This window comes from Phalacrocorax aristotelis, chromosome 4 (assembly GCF_949628215.1).
Source record: "Phalacrocorax aristotelis chromosome 4, bGulAri2.1, whole genome shotgun sequence".
Lineage (NCBI taxonomy): Eukaryota > Metazoa > Chordata > Aves > Suliformes > Phalacrocoracidae > Phalacrocorax > Phalacrocorax aristotelis.
The window spans coordinates 64,871,880-64,895,022 of NC_134279.1; the positions used below are offsets into that span (position 1 = coordinate 64,871,880).

Here is a 23,143-nt window from a genome sequence, read left to right on the forward strand (position 1 = left end):
ATCACTCTTCCACTTGTTACAAGCAGATTCTATACTGAAGACAAAAATAAACCCTGTGCAGCTTCACACACTGGAAGGCAAGCCATGCACTTTGCATATCTCAGGATTAAAGCAGAGAGGTTCCGTCAGCTAACAGTGAAAGTGGAAAGGCAGCAGCGGAAATCCTAGGGTGGTCATGGTAAAAGGGCATCAGTACACAGAACAGATCCCTGTTCCCCTTCACTTCCCTCTCACCCCCCACCTCCCTGCCGAAGGACTTTGTGGGCCTTCTACTCAACGTAAATCCTTCAGCCACCAGGCAAAAAGTCATTTCCACCCCTTTCAGTAAGCTTCAAAAACCAGCAGCACCTCTTCTTTTCTGGCACCAAATTTATATTTCTCTCTCCCCGCACCAAAACAACCAGCCTGCAGTAGGTGAGAAAGGTTGTTTTAGACATTATATGTTTAGCAGTGGAAACCAATGAGTAGAAGAGGAAGATTCCTACGGGAGTACAGACAGAACAGCTATCTTCCTCCTTCTTTAAAATCCCATGGATGCTCATTTTTTCTAGAGCAGCAATGACAACCTTATGGCATGTGTGCCAGAACCAGCATCTGCAAAACAGCCCTCAGGTCTCTTCCTCTACCTTCTGTCAATGCTGTTACTGCTCGCCTGTCAGCAGGCTGAGAAGGGAGTAGCAGCAGGAGGACGAGTCAGGGTATGACTGTAACAAGTGGGATGGGCTGAGAGTAGTTTACTGTCCCTTCCCAGAAAACTACAACACCTGGCACACTAGATGGCACTACTGCGGTTTTTGGGTTTTTTCCCCCATTTACTATAATACTGTATTCACACTGATTTTGCCAAGGTCAGTATCTGCACTTATTGGACTGCTAGGCAATAACATTGATCATTTCAATCTTTTATTCTTGTTTACTTTTCTTGCACTTTTTTTGATTTTGAAACCTTTCTGGGTGAGGACCTACTCCTGCAAAGCATTATACACCTAAGTGATATTTTATAATAAAAATAAGGCAAACCTTAACATATACAGAAAAAGCCAACGCAGTTAATGTACATACTTTGCCAGAAATGCACACAATGAAAGAGTCAACTTCTTAGAAGAAAAAAATCCTTTGTAGAGACGCAGAGATGCTGATTTAATTCCAAAGTGCACATTGCAGAACCAGACAGTGCAGATGCAATGCAAAATAAATCAGGCTCTCACAGCAGGTATGCATTTCCTCAAGTGTCTTTCAAAGGAAAGGTAAAAGCCCCTTGAATACAAAGGAACAAAGGGGGAAATGAGGCACAACACACCAACTTGTTCCCAAAACACATGGCCTAGGCAAACATACATATCCTTTACGTGTTTTGTACAGATGACCAAAAACTGATACAATGAACTAGTTAATGTTCTCTGGTTGAAGCAGCCTCCTCAAGCTTTCATTTGTAAGAAGGTAAGAATTGGGCATGTTAACAGTAAAACTCATCAGGGACACCTTAAATAACGATTAATAGGTATTAATGAACCAAATTAATATGCAAATTTTTACATCAGTATATGTTATTGGTAGGTGCCTTTGAAAATATAAGTGACATGGAATCTTTTCCAGAAAATCATACAATTCAATTTCACAAGAGACATAATAAATATGTAACTCAATAATAGGGGGAGAGGGGCAGACAGGAGATAGTAGCAATAAAAACCCAATAAAAAGTTTTATAAAAATGCTTAACCATAAAAACAAGACTAAAAAGTGTCACTGCTGATTCCCTAGCAGGAATCAACAGAGACAGAGATGGGTTTTAGGAGAGTCTGAGTGGGAGGAAAATATTCCATAAGCAGTCTGGGGAAGAGTGAACAAAATTTGCCTCAGAGGTTAAGGCAGATTCACAGTAATGAGATAGCAGGCTATGTCAGATAAATAGGCAGATATTGAAAGATGCAGAGCTTCAAAATTCAGAGAAGCTGAGTTTATAGCAGCTAATCTCAAACACTTCTGGCAACCCAATTTCTAGATTTGTGACCCCACTTCTGGTTGTATTTCTGGAATCATGAACTCACTCCTTGTTGCAGTAGCAGGACTTGTAATTATATTTCCATCAGACCCACTGCATGTCATGGCCCTTAGGATGCACTTGCCTTCTTACTCTGATAATTTTCCCTACATCTAACAAATAACCTGACCCCAGCCCGAATTTCAGTATTTCACTGACCCATTGTTTTGTCCAAAACATGTAATTACAAAACTATAAGTGGTCCCACTTCTACCTAGAGGCATTTTTTTTTCAGAGTAGGTTTAGCAGTTTTACATTTGCACTGACACAGACTATACATAACTAAATGAGCTCAAGCCAAGTATTCCTAGGAAAAATCGAGCAGTTCTTGGATATCTAAATGTATTTGGATAAAGATATTTTTGGCAAGTCAATAAAGACCAAGAGTAACTAGCCCTGATGCTAAGGGTTGCCAACCTAATTTTATAAAATGCTAGGTACTATATTAAGGTGAAGGATGAACAAGCTTTGGTGTTGGGTCCTTGAGTCATGTGGGATTAATTATTATCAGAGAAATTGCATCCTGTCAAAATGAGTTTTTCCTGACTGAACTGATGTTTCTTCATGACATATTCTAAATATGTTTAATAGTATTTACTATTGGAATTTAGAAATTAAACTTTGAAGGGGTTGTGAAAATTAAAATATCTTTTCTGAAATTTTACACTGTGCAGGAACAGAAGAAGGATATAACTGTTTTGGAAGCAAGACTGTATGTCTCTGAAACAGCCAAAGACAGAAGTTCACATATTCTGTGAGTTGTCTTTGAAATTGCTACTCATAAATTTAGCTTCCCTCCCTGGCAACATAATGGAACAGCTATTGAGAAAACAAATTTACTAAAGCACTTTGAAGTCTGCCAGACAAACTTGATTTTTTAATAGTAATACAAAATTAATGAATAGAGAGCAGAAGCTATACTGTCACGTGTCTGAATTTTAGCAGTTTACTGTTTTCTTAAGGATATTTTAGCACTGAGCTTAAGGCGTTCTCAATTAAGTTATGGAGACAGTTTCCACCTTACACTGTGGCTGCACTAGAGGACTCCTGACTTTGATCCTCTAAATTGAGCCTTAATTAGAAGCCTCTGCTGGATTGTTGATTAGCCTTTCTTGTCCCATCTCCAATGTGTCAAAATTCTGTTCCCAAACTTAAATCAAATTGGAAATGAACTATCATGTTGACTGAAATGAAGGGTGATGACAAACAATGAAGGGTAATGATAAACAATAACTTTGAAGGGAGGCATTTAGTGCAGTACACAAAGATTAGTATTACTTCTGATCTCATTTAATAGCTTCAATAATGAGCTAGAAGAGGGAGTAAATGGTACATTAATGAAATCTGCAGATCTATTAAACTAGGAGGAGCTGAACACACTGCTGAAAATGGAGAAATAATACAAGGGGTCACAGGAAGATTAGAACCACAGGCAGAATATTGCAGTGAGATTCAGTTTAGAAAACAGAAGAATAGTATTTGGGTAAAAAAATCAACGGATGGTAACAGGTAAAAATCTGGAGAGTTGTAATGCTGGAACAGATTTAAAATTAAGAACATCAGGAAAATTAGGCAAGAGTCTGTAACTGAGCAGCAGGGAAAAACAGTGAAATTTGGGCAAAACTATTAAAGAATAAGCAAAGAAGTAGTGACACATCTTAAAGCAGCTCTCTTCTGCATTTAGTCTGGGCACTGGAAAAACAGACTATCAGTCACATGGTTAGAGATTTTGCAGCTATGGAATTTTTTCCTGGAAGAAAACTTAAAAGTAAGCCATCCATTTAACAAACAGAGTGTTGTCCTTCATGAAACGAATGACATAACAGTGAGCCACTGGGTAAAAGACCATAAAAGAGCATGAAACTGAAGAAATAAAATATTCTCCCACTGCTTCTGGTAATTGCATCATGCAGCTTGAATTTTTTGATATTGCTGAGGAAACTGCCAATGCAAAGCCAGCTGCTTTGAGCTTTCCAATACCAGATATATGTGCACAATATCTTGGGTAGCTAAAGCCAGTTGTGAGCAAGTTAATTCCAGCTGAAGAGCTCACACAAATTAATCTTGCTGGGGATAACTGTACACAAGCTATAGCAGAGCACCAAACTAACGTTACATCAAACCCAGTAACAGTTTAGGCAATTCTGCTCAGCATAGCATTAGGATGTATAGTGTGTATGTAAAGTGATATTCCATATTGGTCATCAGTCTTCAAAAGTCCTTGGTAGCTCTTGGCTGTTGAAGGCATCGTCCTTTATTGCTGAGCGCCTCCATACAGTATTTTTAAGTGGGCTTGGCCGCTCAGGAGTTTGTCACTGTCACTACGTTGTGACCCAACACTGAGTGTGCAGAGAGCAGGGCGTTGATCCACAGCTTTAAATTTGCACACTTCAGTAGGAAACCTGGCAAAAGCCCTTTCATGTAAAGCCATGCTCTATTCATTTATATCTCGGCATGTCCTGCTGTTCCACGCTTCTGAATTGTTCACCTTCTAAGGGAACAAGCTTAAAAACAATGAGCCATCATGCAAAAATGTCAGGATAAAAAAGGGAGGAGATATATATGAAAACCAACATAAAAAATCCCAGAAGCACAGACAGACCCCCTGGTGCCTTGTGAATGCAACTTATTTGCTGAGACAGTACTCCTTCTCTGATGTTTCAGGAAGAGCTGCCTACATTTTCCAGAAATTGAGAGTTTCGAGACATTTGTAGAAACTACCTACTGGCAAACTTGCTTGATATGATTTTGCCAGGAAAACATCTGCTGTACCTAATCAAATTGGCTGCAACATGTCTGAATGATTTTAAACTAAACATGTTAACATTTTTTAAATAGAAGGCAAAGAAGTATTATGTGTGTGTGAAAGCAGTATAGTTTTCCTTTTTATGTCATGACTCTGTAGGCTGTTTAACTACTCAGTTGAATTTTCAAAATCACGTACATATAATCTTTGCTGCCCATACCAAGTTCTGCTTTAAAACCAGTATGCCCCATTTTTGTACAGTATGTACACTTCGATATCCCAAGGGTTACCTCACTCTGGAGCATCATTTAGGTCCCCATGTGAATACAAATCTAGAGGCCAAATTGGACTCTTTTGAAAATGTGGGCCCAGTATCTGGTTGTTTTAATGCTTTTGAAACTTCTCCCTTGCTAAGAGCTAAATCATATTTACCCTTAGAAACCTGTCATATCACTTGAGTTTTATTCCTGGGAGATTATACATATGATGTCTGTATTGTTCTCCCACTCTAACACTCACAACTTACACATTTACCAGCACAGCACTGATTTTTTTTGCTTGCTTCTGACCCAACCTGGCATGAACAAGAAACCAAAGCAGGGCAGAGTTTGTGGAGACTGCAGCCTCCACCCCGTGTACACATCCACCCACAGCCCCTGCTGCTGTTGCATTCCCAGGAGGCAGAACTGTGTGCTCCCGTCACATCACACAGTGGGTAAAAACGTTGCTGAGAAGTTTGAATACTTACAGGGACAATGAAGCTTTGTCCTCAGTCCATCAACCCTCCACTGATATCGGCGGAAATCACCAGCCAGCGCCAACCGCATTTGACAGAAAACTAACCTTTGTGAGAATACGTGGCTGAATGAATGGATAGACTGATACTGGTGTTGCAACTGATGGAAAGCCTGAAAAGCAGGTACAACTATAATGTTAGACACCAGAGAATACACTCAGAGGAGACACAGTACAGATGCCAATACTGTGGGAAATGCTTAAAGCAAGATGCATAAAATCACAAAAAAGCAAAAATTAAAACCCTCAGATAAACCTAGATTTAAAACTGAATGATCGTAGAAGTTTTTTTTTTTAAATTCTATGTAGGTTTTTTCACCAAAACACTAATAACCTAGAAAAATTCTTAATACGTTTTACTGTTTTTTCAAGTTCTTTTTTTTAATTATTTAACACATACATAGAATAAAATAGGAAAAGAGTCTGCTCAGACCAATTTTATACTGGGGATATATTAACTAAACCAAATTATTTCAACATTTATGTTATGTATTAAGCCCTGGTAAGTCCCATATTTTGTTTTAAGAATTGGCTAGGAATAGTGCAACTAGTTTTTATAGCAGTGAAACTGTATCTTTCATTTTCTTTTCTTACAGAAATGCTGTTTCTAATGTCACTGACTATGACTAATGACATTGACTATGACTTTAGCAAATATGCTTGAAAAGCTTCTTCCACCAGTCAAGATTAAGAAATCCCATTATGTTGGTGCATTTACGTAAAATTCACTTCCCTATATCAGCAATATGGAATTACCTGCTATTAAGCAGCAGCACACTATGAGAGACAGTAGTTGATATTGCTTTTCAAAATATTTGTATTATGCCAGTATGCCTGAAAATATTTTTTCCTTTTGCAAGAAATATTATCCATTGTACTCTTCATTTTTATCCTGCAAAATATTAGTGACCACTACTACTTTTACCTGGAAAGGGAGATAAATAGTACAGCAGTATTTTAATTTGACAAAGTAATCCAAATACCTATTTGGAATTCAGTAAATACAGGTTATTTTTCAGACAACTTGTGCTTTTTATATATGTGTGTGTGTGTATATATATATATATATTTGGTCTTCTAAACAGTATTACAGATGTGCAGTGATGTCTCAGGATTATGTTATTCTGGGAATATCACAAAACATGTACCTGACCCTGAAGCTAAACTAATAGAATCAAAAGACAAAAATCAATACAACTGTTTAACATAGCTCTCTGTTGCTTGATTTAGACACCTAAATAAAAAAAAGATTAAAGGATACGGTAGGTATAATGGTGCAGCACTGACCTTTTTATCATCACAGAGGTTGCCTACTTAACAAAGAAGTCACACGGATGAATACAGTATCTCATTCAATTCAAGCTCTTTAGATCTTTCTTCGTGTTTTACCTCAGCACAGAGAAAACTGAACAGTTGCACAGTGTAGATGAAATCATAAACATTTTTCCCTTCTGATGAAATACTAAAGAATTTTAAAAGCACACACGCAAAAACATGAAGTTTATGTAAGCAAGTCTATTTTTGTATCCAGCTTCTTTGTATCTCTCTCACTTAACTGCCTCTTTCAAACTAGACTGGCAAATAGACCTAGTAATGGTTGTATTAAAGCTTTTGGCTGTTGAGTGATCAATATCCAGCAGGAGGCAACAGCTAAAGATGTGAGGCTGTGGAGGCTGGGTGAACATACATACAGAGCTCTCAGAAATGTTTCTGGTTCCTTACACTCCCGTGGTCTGTAGAAAAATAGTGGGTGTTTATGTAATTAAAAGACTACATGATGATCTATGTCATAGATTGGGATGGGGGACACAAAGGCAACATTTTATTTTCTAGCCTTTGAAAAGTAGATTTTGTAAATTACCGTTATTTTAACAGCATACATATGGCAGTTTATTAAATGTATTTAAAAACTGTCTGCTGGTGGTGCTGCTACTCACATCACTTTCCTCTCAGTCTGAGCCAAGGCAAGAAGTTGTAGCAACAGAAAACCATTACCTTTTATGTGGACTATTACTACAGTTTGTCATTGGTTTCAGTTATTTGTTTCCTTGCCAAAGATTGAGTAACTTTATGTTGAGTTCCAAGTTCTGCAGTGGAGTGTGCTCTACTGATTATAAATTATTTTTATACTCTGCTTCTGGCCTGCATTCCTGATCTTGGTGTCTGGGTTTTTTTAAAACGATCTTTGGCGGCAGTAAGAAAATGGCAGGGAAAGTTTTGTTTGGCCTCTAAACTCTAGCATGGAGCCTGCGCAATCTCTGCAGGAACAGCCCAATCCAGTCAATGCAAAGAAGCTGAGGGGCTTGAAGCATTCTTAAAGTGGGCTGAATCTTTGGCGGATTACACAACCAAACTCTTAACAAGTCCTCCACTGAGCTTAATTAAAGCATATTTCTTCCAAGGCTTATATTGGGTCCAAATTTTAATGAATCTTAACAGATACAGCAAAAGAGGTATGCTGACAAGCTTGTATCATTGGTGCCCCAATTTTGATTTACTCCTTCAGTGTCTGGAGATGCTAAAGATCCTGAAAAAAGTCTCATGTTTTAGACACCTCTGATCCATACCAGGACAAATTCAAGCCTGAAAAGAAAAAGGCAGTCAGACTCATCATCCAAAACAATGAGGAACAGATGCAATAGTTATTAGAGGTGTTGGCTGAAGCATTTGCAAGAAAAGAGTTCAGTTGTTACATTGCCTGAGTCAGGTTAGAATGTGCATTTCTCACTAACCAGACGAGTGTCCTAAGCAGCAAATATTGGCTACCCTGCACTGAACTTATAAATCTTTCTCCCTTTCTTTGGTATTCTGGATATCTTATTGATAAAATGCGTATCACAATGCTGCATTCTGAGAAAATACCTTGGTTCAGGCAGATGTCAGTTTTCAACCATAAAAAAAATTTTAAAGTCATAATAATATCTGTTTTTTTAATCGCCATCTTTCCGTATTCACTGTATTCTGCCTTTAAAATGTATTAGTGTGGAATTCCTCAGAGTGCAGTGGACAATGCAAATTCTATCACACTTCTGACAAGTAGAATACAAAAAGATCCGTATTTTGAACTATACATGGACACAGCCTCTATGAACAAAATCAACACAACCTTTCCATTAAAGTCATTGGAAGTTGGATCAGGTCTCAGCTTTCACCAAAATAAACCATTTAATCAATCTGAATAAAAGAATAAAATATAACACAGGAATGGTACCCAAATTTTTTCCTCCAGCAAAATGTCTTTTTTCATATAACTGCAACTGATATTTTAAAAGCTATTTGCTCAGTCTTTCAATGTGGCTGAAATTCCACTATGGCAATGGAACGTTAAATGGGTATTGCAAAAGGGATCGGGATTTTTTTTCTTTCACTCTCCCTCTCCCAGTCAAGATTAGTCAACTCCTCATTAACATATGCTATATCTAACATTTCTAAGGGTTTTCTAAAGACTGCAGGTTCTGTACAGGTTCTGTATTTCTCTTGCAGTTACAGCATAGGGTCTTGGATTGATGCCTAGAACAGACCCAAGATGCGTATCTCTCAGCGTGCTCTGTCATGTGTTACTGGTTATAAAGCTTGCAATTGTGATACAGCTGGATTAGTGCCTTGAGCATACCTTTACCATTCAAGGAGAAGGTTTAAACAAAACAAAACCTTTGTTCTCCTAGGAAAGCTGGATGAGAATGTCAGCATGACAAAGCAAGCTGGGAATACTTTCTTAAGAGAAGATCTTGTGGTTAGCATAACTTTTGTTTCTGGCAATATCTGGTTATTTGCATGGAATACTTCGCAGCCATTAATTTCTCTAGGCATTGGTTTATTCTCTCCCCTATTTTTTTTTAAAAAAGGTGATATTAATTTTTTGAACTTTGTAAAAAATTGTTTTTTCACTTGAATGTGCTGATTTTTCAAATGAGAAGAGTTCACAGATAGAACAATGGAAAGAGAACACAGTAAGAAGGGAATAACACTGTCAAAAGACAAAACATCCTTAAAACATCAACTGCTACCAGTTGTCTCCTGACACAAAACAGTAAGCATTTCAGTGCAAAAAGATTCCAGTGCCGTATGCACTCTGTCCCTGAAAAGACACCATACGGGACAGAGCCCCTAGAGAAAAGAGAAATGTTTTTTCAAAAGCCATACAGAAAATCAGTATCAGGGCTAGGAAAACATTTAGATCTTTCATCAGGCAAATGTCCATTTCAGGGTACAACACTTATCTGTACCTTCTCACATCTACTGCAGCATTACCTGGCACTGAGCACACTTCTGAAGAGTTAGGAAAACGTGCAGATAGATGTTTTGCTTTGCAATATACAATTATAAAAATGGAAAGCTAGAAGCTTTTCTGTTAGCTTTAATAATCTTTTATATTTATGAACATACCAAAAGCAAGTTTACAGTGCTGCTTTGTTCTGGAAAGCATTCTGTAGAAATGCTCAACAGAATATGAAACTTTGTACATTCCTTCAAAAACTGGCATTAATAGAGCTTTATAACTCAAATGTTAAAACGTCAGAAAGAAGACCTGAAACTCGAAAGCACATATCCCAGCTCTGCCCTTCTGAACATTTTGTATGCAGTAACCTCTATGTACTGCTGAGTGGATGCTGAAATATATCTTCTAATCCATAACTCTGCAATAGCAAGTTTCCTGTACTAAATTTACTTTGTATTTTAAAAGTTTAAAAGTTGAATGACTGCCTATTAAAGTCAATGCTACAGAATCTCAGCTCCTGTGGAGAAGGAAATCTTAAAAGTTTGTGTTCAATATACAACCAATTCAAACACGAATACTGTAATGACATTAGAAATTACCTTTTTATCATTCAAATTTGTCCTGTGAATCTGTAAGGGAAAGAGGTGATTTTATAAAAGACATAATTATAACTGCTTTTGAAGTGAGTTGTGATCACAATCTACTAAGAGGATGGATAAGTATTTGACTGTAGGACTAGAATTTTAACAGATGTGGCAAATCTCTCGGCAAACAATAGCTTTTTCATTGGACAGCATCAAAAAACTGCTATGCTTTTCCATTGTGGTTTATCTCTGTCATTGCCCACCTAGCACTTCAAAATTTATCCTCTTAACAATCATTAAAACTTGAATATAAACTTTTCTCAAGCTATGTTTGTGTATATATAGCGTAGGTATTCATCACTACGATAATGAAGGAGAGTTTCTCTGAAAGCTGGAAATAGCCAAAAACCTGTTTGGCTATTTGAGCCTGATTCAGGGAAATCGATGGAGTATTGCCATTATCCCACTCACAGCATCTGATACCTGTAACCTCCCAAAGTTCACTCACCCTGCTCACTTCTTCAGGCGCTATGTGTCGTTATGATTCTTTGACCATTGTGGAGGAGGCTCTCCTAGGTGCTAGTTTCCTACTGCATCTAGTGAGATAAAAGTTTGTGTGCACTGATTCTGAGACAGGGACCTCATCAAGAGGACAGGAAATAATTCAAGTTTCCGAACATTGGAAACCTCATAATCTCATTTGTTTCTTAAAGTTCTATTTCTTTCCACACATGGCCCATACCACTGAAAAAGAAACATAGGTTGGATAATCTGTATAACTCTACCAAATAGAAATAGACTGATAACAAAGGACTGAAAAGAACATGTCTATACTAAGTGTTCTCTGAGCTAAATTTCAAGCCTTCAGATACGACTGTGGCTCAATGGCTCTGTAAGAAAAAAACTACAACCCTTCATGTAAGAAAAAGCAAACTGTTATGTGACTTAAGATCACCAGCTGGATGAAATGTTTTATTTTTTTCCCTACAACTTAATAAGTGACCTAGGATACAATTGACCTTTGGTCAATGATCACACCTGAGAAATTTCAGCTATGAAGGTGAAAGCTTGACGAAGTCATAAATAACTGAAAAGGACAGAAAGAAAACATTAAGAAAACTGTAAATGTCACTATGCTCTCCATCTGGAATACCATTGCTAGTACTTTTATAGTGCAGTACAGACAGCAGAGTAAGGTGATCTATGGAACAACAATCTGTCATTAATAAAGAGGAAAACCATCATGAAGACTGCAGATGAGACCATGGATCATCCAGAAGACCACCTACTGTAGAAAAAGACAAAGAGGAAAAGCAAGTCTGTTTTAGCCAGCTTCAGTTTCTTACTGGACTGACCCTTGAACCACTAAGTCATCAGTTTCCAAATATCCAGTTTTACAGGCCAATTACTCAGCAGAACATGACATGATCAATGATCTGAAAGTTTTCAGTTGGTTGTATTGATCAAATATATAAACAAAACACAACTGTCAGCTGCTCTGAGTTTACTGCTGATGAAGTGATGTTTAAAACAATTAATGAATTAATGCTTGAACACAGAAAAAAAAAGCCTGATATAAAAGACTAAAAATGTTTAGTGCTCAATTAATTAATATTTGCATTATAACTGATTTTTTTAATTGTTTGACTGGCAAAACAGCAGTGTGAAGTATAATTACCGGCTACCTATAACAGCTCATTTTTTGGATTTCTGTTAATTATTTCTAAAGTGAAGTAAGCAGAATTGCTGAGGTCACCAAACTCTCTTCAAATTATTGGTCCTAAAAAAATAAATATCAGACAATGCCAATTATTACAAAATGTGAAGTTTGATTACTTTTTGTCAAAAAAAGAGGCAGATGAGCAAATGCTGTGAAACGCTGAGGCAGGGCTGGGGCACACAAAGGAATTATGGTAAACTAATGAGCTTCCAGGTGTCGGCTGAGCTTGGGTAAGTAACAATATTTGCACTCTTAGCCTCAAGCAAATCTGAAGTAAAACATGTCAGATAAATCTTGAGGGAGAGCACCCTCTGTTAGTAGGATCAGCCCAAAACAAGAGCCAAGTTTGCAATGACGCACTACTTCATGAGGAACAACCTACCTAATTCCTCCTTGTCCTGATCTGAGAATAGGAAAAATTTCAACTATTAAAGGTGGCAATTTAATTTCCCTCTGACAGCAACAGAAAGATCCAAGGCTCAGTAGTCTCTTGCCTTTTCAGGGGAAGAATTTATAAAACAGTGGTTGCTTTCAAAAAGGGACTTGGAGTCGAATTCCGTATTGGTCTCACTGGAAATGTAATTTACGCCTTGCTTAGCCAGGTAAGATGGGAGGCAATCTAGCTGCTCGAAAATAAGGACCCGAGTTAAATAAAATGGAAGGGGAGAGAATTAAGCATGAAAAGAACACTATTTAAAGAAAGGGTGAAAACTGAGAGATTAATTTACTGTTAGATCCATTTTATCTCTTGTAAGTACATTTCTAAATTCTTTAAATCAAAGTTGTTCTGCTTTATGTGTGTTGTCATAATTTCCCTGGAATTTAAAATGTCTGTTTTGTTCAGCAAGTGCATGTTAGAAATCTTGGGCTATTAAAAGATGGTGCCAATGTTAACTATTATACAAAGGATTAAATCTTAAATAAGTAGTATTAAAAAGTGACTCTATAAACCTTTAGGTTATTGGTACTTCAAAATTTTTCAAAGAAAAGAAGACCAATATGAAGGATTAATAGTTAAGGTTATGCAAAATCCACTTAATCAGCATGGCTAATTTTAGCTTTAACTAAAGCTGCTGGCAACTATGTGCATTTTGCTTTGGGGCTTTACTTTTGAAGAGAGTGATGAATACATTTTTGAGGTAAATTTATCTTAACTGAGAGTCTACCTAATGCTCTTTAATTGCTGAAAAAGTGATTCTAATAGCATTTGCATTTAGGGGAGGAAGGAGGTCTTCAGTTTTGCATCTTTAAGACCCTAAAATAAGCATTTTATTTTCACATTTATATAATATACTGCTTGACTATAAACCAGGTGAGTTTTATAAACAATACAGTCATCAACATGAGCATTGTTTATGAAGAAAGAATTGTTCTCCTGACAGTACATACCCTATTCAGAAAAGAGCTTAGGAGAACTGAAGCATACTCTGAAGATATGCACAAAATTACTTGCCAGACTATGTGGGGCACAAATGCTGAGGATGAGGGTCTTTCACTGACAAACGCTACCTAAGCAAGGCAGATGTACAGAGTGTCAGCTCAAGCACCCCAGGCATTTTAAGCCAGAAATATAACCTTGCTAATACTTGCAGCTCTTTTACCCGGCTCCAAAATCACAAAGGATTAGATCATTCAATGTGAAGTGGATTAGATATGGTTATGCTCTTAGTTAAAACAAAATGATATGAACACAAAGTTTCCTGTCTGGTGAGAGTCAGGTAAAATCTGACTGCATCTCAGATTGGTGGGGTAAGATGTGGAGAAAACATGGGGAGGGGCATTATGTGAACCCAGCTTTCTCAAGCCTGCGAAAATCGTGTGGAGGAACGACCTTTATATTACAAAAATTGAGGGCCATGGTCATCATTCCATAGTAGATTAGAAAGGGCTTTTTCTAGTGGAAAAAGTGGGGAAGCCTGGTAAAATTAGACCATTGATTTACAATTATGTTATTGTAGCTGGAAGCCTGAGTGAAATTCAGATGAGCGTACCTATGTTACTGCACTGCTAGTATTTTTACAAACAAGGTAATGCTATGTTAAAACATATATCTAGATCCTATCATAATAATATTAGACAATTTAAGTTTTTATAAGCTGAAATCTTTTTAGGCACCTTCAGTACTATTTTTTTCATGTGTCATTAATAAATTAATTTTGATTCATTCAGCTTTGCCTCCCTATGCCTGCTGTCATGGCCTGAGAAGGTCATCCCAATTTCCCATTTCTCTTAGGATTTTCCCTACTATTACTTTTTCACTGGAACCTATTTATGAGCTAAGATCATAAGGGGTGACATACTGGATTGGATTCAGTGCATCCACCCATGTGAGCATTCTGTGTGCGACAGTGATCAGCACAAGATGCTTTGGAAGAAGGCATACAAACCCACAGTGTGCCAATGAACTTCCCCTCGGTCTAAACCAATGGTTGGCCTTGTGGACCAAAGCTGAAAATTGCACATAATTAAGTCTGTTCACTCTATGCAAAATTAGGCAAAGCCAGTAACTGAACAAGAAGCACTTCAAGGAAACAGGGAATCTCAACAGCCAGTCAGGAGTGATGCCTTTCCTTTTGGCAGTAAATTTAAGCTACAATGAAGGTTGTGATAAGCTCTGTGCATTTACAGAGGTTAGAGTTTCAGCTAACTAGTTTAAGTGCTGCTAGCGGTGTTATAGTGCTAGCAATTGTGCTTAGCATCCTGCTAAAGATTCACATAAATATTTGGATGGCAAGCCTGCACTTGTGTTGGTGCTGTCATGGCCATACAGCTGTCCACAGCTGTGTTGTAGGTTGCCTCTGCTACAGCTACTATCTACGAGAGCTTGTTTTCCAGTGGTTGTTTTTGAGTGCAGCATAGATGTTTTGAGATTCTTGAATGTCTTGGATATACATCCCACAAGAGGATTGAATCATGGGTATGTTAGAACTGCTTTCTTCCAGACTGTAAATGGCAATTAGACTGACTAAACTCAATGAAACTGTGATAATATGTATTGTACTATTTCCCTTGGTTAGACGTCATCCAGTAATACATTCTGCCTGTTTAAAATCTTCCTGTTCCTGCCACCTAGTCTTACTCAGATATTGTCTTTGATTCTTGGTTTACACCATTGTGTAGCAGACCACTGTCTGGCACTCTTTGCTACACCTCAGAAGAAGCTGTACCTCTTTGGTGGGAAAATTGCTGGTAGAGATCTGTGGGAGGTATATCTGAAAATAAATTATGCTGATAGTTCACTTAAAAATTTTCCAAGTTTTGGCCTTTCTGTTTCTCATTGTAGACTGACACTTGGAGATTAGTAATTATGAGCAATAAGCATTTTAGCCTGAAATTTCATATACTGCTGTAATTCAAACTTCTTCAACTTCAGGGTATCACACAACCCCCATCACCTTATGCAGTTGGGTGGTTTTTTTTTTGCAGAAGGCATTCAGAAAGGACATAGATATAATTACCTTAACATTTGTTATCTTGCTTTACATTCTTACTTATGTTCATGTGCCCATATGCGCTTCTATAGGGTAGATCTGAAAAACACTTTAAAACTCTTAGAGAACTCTTTATCTGTGTGTGTTTGTACATACATGCTTATACTTGAGCTTCTCGATTAAAACGGGAAAAAAGTACCCTTCTACATCTTCTAGGAAAGATTCCTTAAAATATATTTTGAACTAGAATCTCTGACCAGACCTCCCTAAATCAGATACTTCAGAGTTATTTTAAGGGAAAGTATTGTTACTTATGAATACATCTGCTTAGGTATGCTACAATGAATGGGTTTAGTTCTAGAGTAGAACATTAAGTATTTAAATCCTTTATAACTTACAAGGAAGAATGGTTAGCTTTAGAACCCACGTAACCCTCTGTATCCTTCACTGTGCTAGTGGCTTCAAAACACCAATGTCTCAAACAGGCTGCCAATTACCTGGAATGTAAAAACTGGGACATCAGATGGGGCGAACCCTTCCTAGCAACTTTTGTAAAAAGTGCCTGCCACATCACTTCCTCAGAAAGAGGTACTGGTGCATGTGGGCCTCCTAAGTGGCAGAGTATTCAAAAATTGTGGTAGCCTCTGAAGTGGAAGTTGAAGTATGACACTGCCCTTACCGCCTGGTGAGACTAATGTAACACCTCTCATGTCCTCTGTTTTGACCCTGCAGCATCAACTCGAGCCATACAGGTCTCCAGTAACAGCAGCTCCAGAATCACTATTATTTACTGTCTACCCCGCTCATGGTAAACAACATTTCCGCTTTGTAATTTTCCTGCATTCTTTACTTTGCTCTCAGCAAGCAGTATTTTCCATCTAATACATATTTGTATTTGTAGGCTATTAAACACTGCTTTATTTTTTTCTATAAAGTGAACTTGCCTACCTAGAAACTGAGTTTTAAGGGGGAAAAGCTAAATCTATTAATTTTCATTATATGCTTTGAACTCTTAAATTTATCTTAAGATAATATAGTGATTGTACACAATACACAATTGTGATTGTATGTTTGAGGTAACATTCACTATGGAGGACAGAGTTACCTTATTCTTTGCATCTTTACATGTGATACTTCCACTGAAAAAACTCAATGCAATATTTTTCTATTATTTTAAATATAAACTCCCAATTTTGTATTTAATGATATTTTATCCTTGCCCTTTTTAAAATTAATTACTCAAGTCATGTGTTACTTTTCCAAAATTAGAAGGCACGCTACTTATGAGTGAAAAGCCATTCCTGGTGAAGTCAGAAGCAATTTTGCATTTATTTCAACTTTAATGCAATTTGGACTATATTAAGGGTACAGAAATGTCTGTCGCAAAAGTTTTACTGACTAGGATCCTATTTGCCACCTATATCTTACTGGCTCTATACATTATACTTTAGAATAAACACTACTGCAGTCTGTATGGGCAGACAAAACCAACTGTTTAACAATTAATGATATTTGCTTTTTCTTGTGTAAAACACTTTGTTAATTGCATCTGCTTGTTCTCTGTGCTCTGCATTACAATTTTTTTCTACAACTGATGTCTCCTTTCAACACTCTATTTTTATGCTAATATCTAAAATACATTTGTTGAGTTTTATTGTCAGATTTGATTAGCTCACTCTCTGTCCAGATGTGCGCCACCCTTCTTACTTGGGAGGGTTGCCTCGTAAGAATCTGCAAAAACTAACCTGATAATCCTCCTTTAAGACTCAAAAAAATGTTTCTTTCCTCTAACAGTTATGAAAAACCTTGACAGTTATGAGGCAGCTGATGTTCTTGCTACAATTGCTGTCTATAAGGCTTACAAAAAACCTCTGACTGATATCTTGGGCCCTCGTGTCTCTATCAGCCGTTGCCTCTTGTCGCATCAACTTTTGGGACAAGAACAAGTTTTTCTTCTGTAGGTGTCAAAATGCATAGGTCCCTATAACTGCCAATAGCATGCCTGTTTGCTGTGGTAAATACAAATCAGTAACTCTAAGAATCTTTATTAGCTTTTGTAAGGAAAACAGCAAAAGTTCCCAGAAACATGTGATGCCACTAGACACCTCTTCTCACTCAGTCACAACAAAAAGGCATAAACATTTCATGAATCGTGTGATTTTTAGATGAATGGACAGAAATATCAGTCAACAAAAGCAACATCAATAAATAAATTTGAGATAATCCTGCAGTAATCAAAGCTCTATTTAGATATGCTTTGGAGTATTTAATACGTCTAAATAAAGAAACTCAGCTGTGTAGCAGAAAAATGATGCTGATGTAAGCTATTCTGGTGCTGGCATAGAACCAAAATGGCTGTAATTTTTGCTGGTCTGCTCAGTTTCTTTATTTAGGTGTTTCTTACACTAGATGCTGTTTTATGGGTTGGTTTTTTTTGCCTTTTTAAAAAAGCAAACAAACTCCCTTCTAAATTCAGCTATGTAAGATGTTTTACCATCTAAAATGGTTTTGATCTCCTTCCAACTTTCAGCTCAACCATTCATAAAGTTTCTCAGTGTTTGATTTATTTACCTGTGTATTTATTTACCTGGATGCTGGTTCCATCTAATTCAACCTTATTTAGCATCTTTCTGAGAGTGCCGTGTGCAACCAGTATCAGAGTCTTACTGATATTATGAACCTCTGTGTCTACCATTTTTTCGTTATGCATTCATTATTCCATCAAAGAAACCAATTAGTTTGGTTCCACTTGATTTGTGATTTTTACAAATGTGTTACTGATTTATCACTGCATTTTCTTCAAGCTGTTTACATACTGATTGCTCTTGCTTTACTAATTGTTCTAGTTATTTGTCAGGTATTGAAGTTAAATTTAGTGGCCTATAATTCTTCATCTTTCCTCAACCCTCACTTATTCTCTTCTTTTAAACTGTAATATAATTTTAGCCTTCCCTTGGTTTCCAGAGGCAATGAAATGGAGATGGATATTAAACTAAGGAGTAAACAGTAACACTTGATGAGTAACATCTAGTTTGATCAACAAATTACTTTAGTGGCCAAAGGAGAAAGTTCTGCTTAATCTGGATGAGAGAAGTGGCTCCATCTTTGGCTCACAACACCATACCCTCTTTTGTTGCCTGTACTTCTTGTTTCCATAAGTGTGTGTTTCTTCAGGGTGAGAGTGACAGTAAAGTAAAACGTTGGCACTCTTATTTGCTTAGTATTTTGAGATCATGAATCAGCTGAGATTAAAGATCACTGCTCCAGCCAAACTAGAGCTAGGGCTACCAACATCAGTGTTATGGAAATACAGTAAGAAATAGATGGCAAGAGCCAGAAATGATGTAATCTCTGGCTTTATACGAGGAACAAAAATTTAGTCCTATCAAGACTAAGAAGACGGACACTGTTTGAAAAGTGCAGAGAAACATAAAATATCTGGGTCTTAAGTAGCTGAGAACTTATCCACAAAGACATTTATTATTTAAATCTCATAATTAGTTTGGATCTTGGCCTTAAACTCAGCGGTCAGCCACACACAGCTAAACAATGTAAGGGGTAATAAATCTGTCTATACTGTTTCTTTAGCTAACACAATTTAACTTTTTTTAGACACTCCTTATTTTCTCAGACTAGACAAGATTATGAGGCTTTCACTCTTTAATGGCAGTGACTGCCATCAGCACCCTCAATATTCAGTGTTCATGGGAGAACTTGATGTTTGGGACCCTAGAAGGAGCTGTGGAAGAGTCCTCACGAACACTATTTTATCTATGCAGCAAATGCAGACTCAAATTCTAATAAGATTCTATGCAACAACTGTGAAGCCTGCCAGAGAGGCTCAATACTAGCCTGCACTTCAGGAATGTGGTTTTTAAAAGTGATCCTTTGAGTGCTTACCTGATGCGGCATATCATGCCAGCCTCCATTGTGTTCTGTGACTTTGCTTGCTAGCGACAGGTAGATAGTTGACACATCTAGCATGCAGTGCTATGTATGGAGTGGGAGGTAAAAATACAACATGGCATTGGAAACTTACTAGAACACAGCCTGGCTGTCAGATGCTCCAGAATAGGAACTACTGGACAAGCTTAACAGGTCTGCACAGGAGTGGAGAAAATACAGTTGAAAACTACATATTTCATATTTGGAAGTCTTATGTTCTTGTAAACATAACACATTTGATTTTTGTCTCTTGCTGTGGCCATGGAGAATGTCATACAACATCTATAGAGGATATTTTTTTTTCAGCGCTCAGTTACCTTGTGGCTAAGACTCCAAGGAGAGTTTGCTAAGCATCTCTCTTACCCAGAGATGTTCAATTTAATGTGTCTTGCAAAGCTGAATGAATTCCTGAGAACAGAAGCAATATTACCATTATGCTAGTACTCAAAGCATAATGACCTATGTGAACTTTTAATCTGGAAAAGAATAGCAAATGTCAACACAGGATTGAACTGATCAACAGGGAAAAATAAACTAACATCGGCCTTTTTTTTTTTAAGTGTATCTGTTAAATATATTTGAGCTCATTCGTTCTTGACACAAAGTTTGAATGATTGAGGTAACTTCATGGATATGATTTCTCTGACTGCTGCAACACCATACCAAACGGCATTCTAGTTCAAAAGAAATCGGTGCTATATGTTAACAATAGGGTACCTGTTCTTCAGGTTAAGCTTTCAATATACATTTAAAGGTTCCTTTCACTGAGATGTTTCTAGTATGTCTCATGAGAGACTAGGTTCTGGTACTATCCAGCATTTTAATTGCAATTCTGGAAATAAATAATGCCACATGACAGTGATGGATACTATGTATGGGGTAATAATACTGATCCCTTAGGACTGTAGCAAGGTAACTTCCATGGAACTCGGATAAGAACTTCTAGAGAACTTGGTAAGGCCCAGGGCAACCTGATCTAACATATAAGTTGACCCTGCTCAGAGCTGGAGCAGAAACAGATTATGCAAAGAGGTCCCTTCCAATCTAAAATACACTATGATTCTAATTTGAAAATTGCATGTTTCAGTGGGAATGGTTTTGGGCAGAAGAGCCAGAACGCTGTTCTGCTGTGCTTGTGGTTTGGATGTTAGATATTACTATACCATCAATAGGGTCTCTCAGCAGAACATCAAAAGTTTCATTTCAGAAAGATGGAGCCTTTCTAACATGCACTAACTAACAGAACTAACATGCAATACATAGAGCAGCCTGCTGTACTGTCTGTATTAAAAAATTTACGTTAATCTTTATATTGCCACATACACAGATATATCTAGGCATGGTATCTAGATAGGACAAAGAACTCAAGGCAGATCTACAAAACAGCAGACTGTTCAGTGGGCTCCTGAACGCTGATTCTCAAGGCACAGTGGCAGAAAAACAAAACACAGTCATTGGAAATAATAATAAGTAGGAACAAAGAAGTTATATCACATTAATGGGACTAGTACTGGAATACTGTATACAGTTTTGGTGAATATGTTTTTAGGGGTGTTGAAAAACCAGAGCAAGTGAAGTAAAGATTCACAGAAGGGCTGGGAAGACTTCTATATGACAGTGATTTTTTGGCTTTAAAAAGACTGAGAGGTGATATCACAGAATCATAGAATGACCTGAGCTGGAAGAGACCCACATGGATCATCAAGTCCAACTCCTGTCCCTGCACAGGACAAGCCCAAAATTCACACCATGTGTCTGAGGGCATTGTCCAAGTGCTTCTTGAGTATCATCAGGCTTGGTGCCGTGACTGCTTCCCTGGGGAGCCTGTTCCAGGGCTCCACCACCCACTGGGTGAAGAACCTTTCCCCAATACCCAACCTACACCTCCCCTGGCACATCTTCCTGCCATTCCCTTGGGTCCTCTCATTGGTCACCAGAGAGAAGAGATCAGCACCTTCCCCTCTTCCTCCCCTTGTGAGGAAGCTGCAGACCACGATGAGGTCTCCCCTCAGTCTCCTCTACTCCAGGCTTGAACAAACCAAGTGACTTTAGCCGCTCCATGTATGGTTTCCCCTCTAAACCCTTCATGAACTTTGTAGCCTTCCTCTGGACACTCTCTAGTAGCTTTATATCCTTCATATACTGTGTCTATATCCTTAATGTACTATGGTGCCCAAAACTGCACACAGCACTCGAGGTGAGGCCGCACAAGCACAGAGTAAAGCAGGACAATCACCTCCCTTGACTGACTGCAATGCAGCGCTTGATGCACCCCAGGACTCGGTTCGCCCTCTTGGCTGCCAGGGCACACTGTTGGCTCATGTTCAACTTGCCGTCGACTAGAACCCCCAGGTCCCTCTCTGCTGGGCCGCTCTCCAGCCTCTCGTTCCCCAGTCTGTATGTACATCCAGGGTTGCCATGCCCCAGGTGCAAAATCCAGCACTTGATCTCGTTCAGCTTCATACGGTTGGTGATTGCCCAGCTCTCCAGTCTGTCCAGATCTCTCTGCAGGGCCTCTCTGCCCTTGAGAGTGTCAACAGCTCCTCCCAATTTTGTGTCATCAGCAAACTTAATTAGTATTCCTTCAAGTCCTGCATCCAAGTAATTCCTGAAGACATTAAACAGTACTGACCCTAAAATGGATCCCTGCAGAACCCCACTAGTGACTGGCCGCCAGCCTGATGTAACCCCATTTACTATGACCCTTTGAGCCCGACCCATCAGCCAGTTGCTCACCCACTGCATTATGTGTTTATCCATCTGTGTGCTGGACATTTTGTCCAGGAGGATCAGTGAGAGACAGTATTGAAAGCTTTACTGAAATCCAAAAAGATCACATCAATTGGCTTCCCTTGGTCAGCTAGATGGGGAACCTTGCCATAGAAAGAAACTAAATTTGTTAGGCAGGACTCTCCCCTCATGAACCCATGCCGGCTGGGACCAATGACTGCACTGTCTTTCAGGTGTTTTTCAATAACTCCCAGAATAATCTTCTCCATAATATTGCCAGGCACAGAAGTGAGGCTGACTGGCCTGTAGTTACTGGGGTCATCGCTCTTCTTGAAGACTGCGAGAATGTTTGCCAGCTCCCAGTCAACTGGGACCTCTCCAGATTCCCAAGAGTGTTGAAAAATCATCAAGAGAGGTCTCACTATGACATCAGCCAGCTCTTTAAGTACCCGCGGATGAATCCCATTAGCCCCATTGACTTACAGGGATCTAGCTGAAGCAGCAAGTCCCACATCTGTTTGGGGTTGGTTGGGAGTTTGTCATTTCCCAGTTACAGTTCTCTAGCCTACAATTGGTGTTGAAGACCGAGGCAAAGAAAGCATTAAATGTCTCTGCCTTGTCTATGTCCCTGTTTGTGAGGTGACCATTCTAATGAAGCAATGGGCCAATGTTATTTCTGGCCTGCCTTTTGCCATTAACGTATTTTAAAAAGCCCTTCTTACTGTCCTTCACAGTACTGGCCAGCTTCAACTCTAATTGACCTTTGGCTGCACATATTTCCTCCCTGCAGTGGTGAACAGCATCCCTCTAGTCCTCCCATGTAACCTGACCTTGCTTCTGGCCATATACTTCCTTTTTTCTCCTTATTTCTGGAAGACCCCTAGTAAGTCAAGCCGGCCTTCTGCCTCACCTGCCTGACTTCCTACACTTTG

The 23,143-nt window shown here is 38.4% G+C and overlaps 1 protein-coding gene across 1 annotated transcript in view; it reads right to left on the minus strand.

The window, feature by feature from the left end:
- LOC142056987 (cytosolic beta-glucosidase-like) overlaps positions 1-23,143 on the minus strand; it is a 34,974-nt gene that overhangs the window by 11,143 nt on the left and 688 nt on the right.